Source organism: Saccostrea echinata, unplaced genomic scaffold, assembly GCF_033153115.1.
Source record: "Saccostrea echinata isolate AGI-Se365-2 ecotype Australia unplaced genomic scaffold, CSIRO_AGI_Sech_v1 ptg000037l, whole genome shotgun sequence".
In the NCBI taxonomy this organism is placed as follows: domain Eukaryota; kingdom Metazoa; phylum Mollusca; class Bivalvia; order Ostreida; family Ostreidae; genus Saccostrea; species Saccostrea echinata.
In genome coordinates, this window is record NW_026889786.1 from 1,820,497 (window position 1) to 1,823,255 (window position 2,759).

The 2,759-nt window shown below is 35.2% G+C and overlaps 1 protein-coding gene across 1 annotated transcript in view; it reads left to right on the forward strand.

Moving 5' to 3' along the window:
- Positions 1–2,759, forward strand: part of LOC133200175 (caspase activity and apoptosis inhibitor 1-like) — a 327,434-nt gene that overhangs the window by 113,754 nt on the left and 210,921 nt on the right. The window lies entirely within an intron of this gene.

A 2,759-nucleotide genomic window follows, 5' to 3' on the forward strand; every position in this document is an offset into this window, starting at 1 on the left:
GATATTTCTTTATTTATCATTGTAATGGAATAAATGCTTAGTCTTATTCCCCTGTTGATATGCCTTTATTTCACAGCACGTTTTCTTGAAAATAATAAAAGCATGGCGTTGATATAAGATGTAGAAAAAAATATGAAAATGAAATTAAAAGGAGCGCAGTTTAAAAATAGACCACCGACTTCAAAAGTGAAAACATGTATTACATGTAATTGTAAATGTATTTAGCATAAATAATACCACGATCCAGCTCATTAGTGAACTTGATGTATCAAACAATTACTTGTAGACCATATGGAATAAATAAAGAGTAATACATGGCAAAATCTGTGTCAAACCCCATATCAACCCGAGACTCCAATATCAGCCCGAGGGCCAGAGGGCCGATATTGGTTGAGTGGGTTGATATGGGATGTGATTCAGATTTTAGCATGTATTGTTGTTTTTATTACATATTTGAAAATAGTGTCGAAAAATCATACATAAACTTGTAAATTAATTACTGATTTTTTAAGTTATTGAATATCTTGTTTTTGTTGAATTTCCGTTTCTCATTATTTTTTTCCATAGGTACTGCATTCAGCGATAAGAAATGAAATAATTATAAATTAAAGAAATAATTATTTTGAATTACATAAAATTTCTGATGAAAAAACTTCATAAATAATAGAAAAGATCCAAAGTACTCCGATTGAAAAATACAGATGTTCTGGAAAGGTGTGAAATAAATAGAGGATATTCAATCATCTGGAAAATGAAGGTCAGATCCAGCATCCGAAGCAAGTGTGATAGTGTCCATCCCTAGATGCATCATCCATGCAAGTTTGGTCCAGGTAGGGCTAATAGTTACTTGGGAATGGACCTGCTCCAAAAACTTTAACCTGGTCACTCATCTGGAAAATCTAGGTCAGATCCAGCATCCAAAGCAAGTGTGGTAGTGTCCATCCCTAGATGCATCATCCATGCGAGTTTGGTCAAGGTAGGGCTTATAGTTACTTGGGAATGGAATTGCTCCAAAAACTTTAACCTAGTCACTCAACTGGAAAATGTAGGTCAGATCCAGCATCCGAAGCAAGTGTGGTAGTGTCCATCCCTAGATGTATCATCCATGCAAGCTTGGTCCAGGTAGCGCTTATAGTTACTTGGGAATGGACTTGCTTCTAAAACTTTAACCGTGACGCCGCCGCTAATGCCGCCGCTGGGGGTATAGCATAAGCTCATCTCGACTTCGTCGAGGTGAGCTAAAAAGCACATTATTAATGATGTAGGCTGCCGCATAGCTGGGGTCGATCGACGTGGAAGCACAAGACAACAGAAAGTTTAGGGGCTGCCCTTCGACCCTCAAGATGCCCAGGACAAAGTCCTAGTGGGGGCTCAAGAGGCATGTACATGTAGTACATACCATAACAAAGTTATACAATTTACTAGTGTGCTAAAATAAAATATATACCTCATCTATACAATGCGTTGGAAATTTAGAACTGTATTCAAGTATGGTTCCAGGACACATGAAACTGATGGATGAAATTTAGAATACATTAACTCGAGTGGTGTTGTAGAGCAGTTCAATCAGTTTATATATATATATATATATATATATATATATATATATATATATATATATATATATATATATATATTAAAGTCATATAGGGTTGAATGTTCATTTTTCCCCTTCAAACAACATGAAAGCACCTGCTTTTTTGCTTCAAGGAAGCTACGCAATTGGCATTGAATTGATTAAATTCTCAGCTTGAAAAAAAAATCAACGTCACCAACCTGAATAACCATATTATTTTCTACATGCTTTGTGACAAGGAAAACACTTCCTAAATATTGAATTCCTATTGCTCATAATAAAAAAAGATTTGGGACAATTCAATGGACCATAAACGACAGGAGTCACCCAGATATTTTACCTAAGAATATTTCTTCTGCTCATTATTCCCATAAAAAAATTTGAATCCAATTAGTGGCCATGCCCGGGCCCCAAAAGGTAATGATTTGACCAACATCTATACAACATGGAGATGATTCAATATCAATGACTAACACATTGCTTTTCTGTTCTGTAGAAAAAAAAAGATTGTTAATAAAAATAATTTCCCTATATACATGTACATGCATGATGTACACTTTTGAAACCCAATTTTAAGCAAAGATTCTAAAGCTCATGGGCCTTAACAGTCACCTACATATCATGTTTTTCAGACAGTGACCACTTTGGCACCATCTGAAACTGGTCTGACTTTACCGACAGAAATTTAAAAGTTTGTAAGGCCTCTATAATTGTTGTATTATTCATGCAGCTTATTTCCTAGAAGTTCAAGAGTAAAGAAGATGACCACTATATATGCCCCACCGTGGGGCCTTGATCCCTCGTTCCAGGGGACACAAATTTTAAAATTTTTTTGTAGACACTGTCCAGATAAATTTGCTAATCATACATATGATTTTCAAGTATTTACCTGGCACATCATGTGACCATGACCTTATCCCTGTGCAACTTGTTTAGTTCTCTGAGGTATCTTCTGTTTTCAAACAAATTGCACGTTGAGTATAAACCATTATAATTCAAGAATTCCAGTTATGACAGACACGATGTTTTAAACATGTAACTGATGGTCCTTCTTCACATACCTTGTTCACTTAGCTGGATGAACCCAAAAGCTGAAAGGCACATAAAACATGCATTTCTTGAAGTTAATATGGTCAATAATCTGGCATACATACATTTTCTTGTATAGAAAAAAAAGATAATA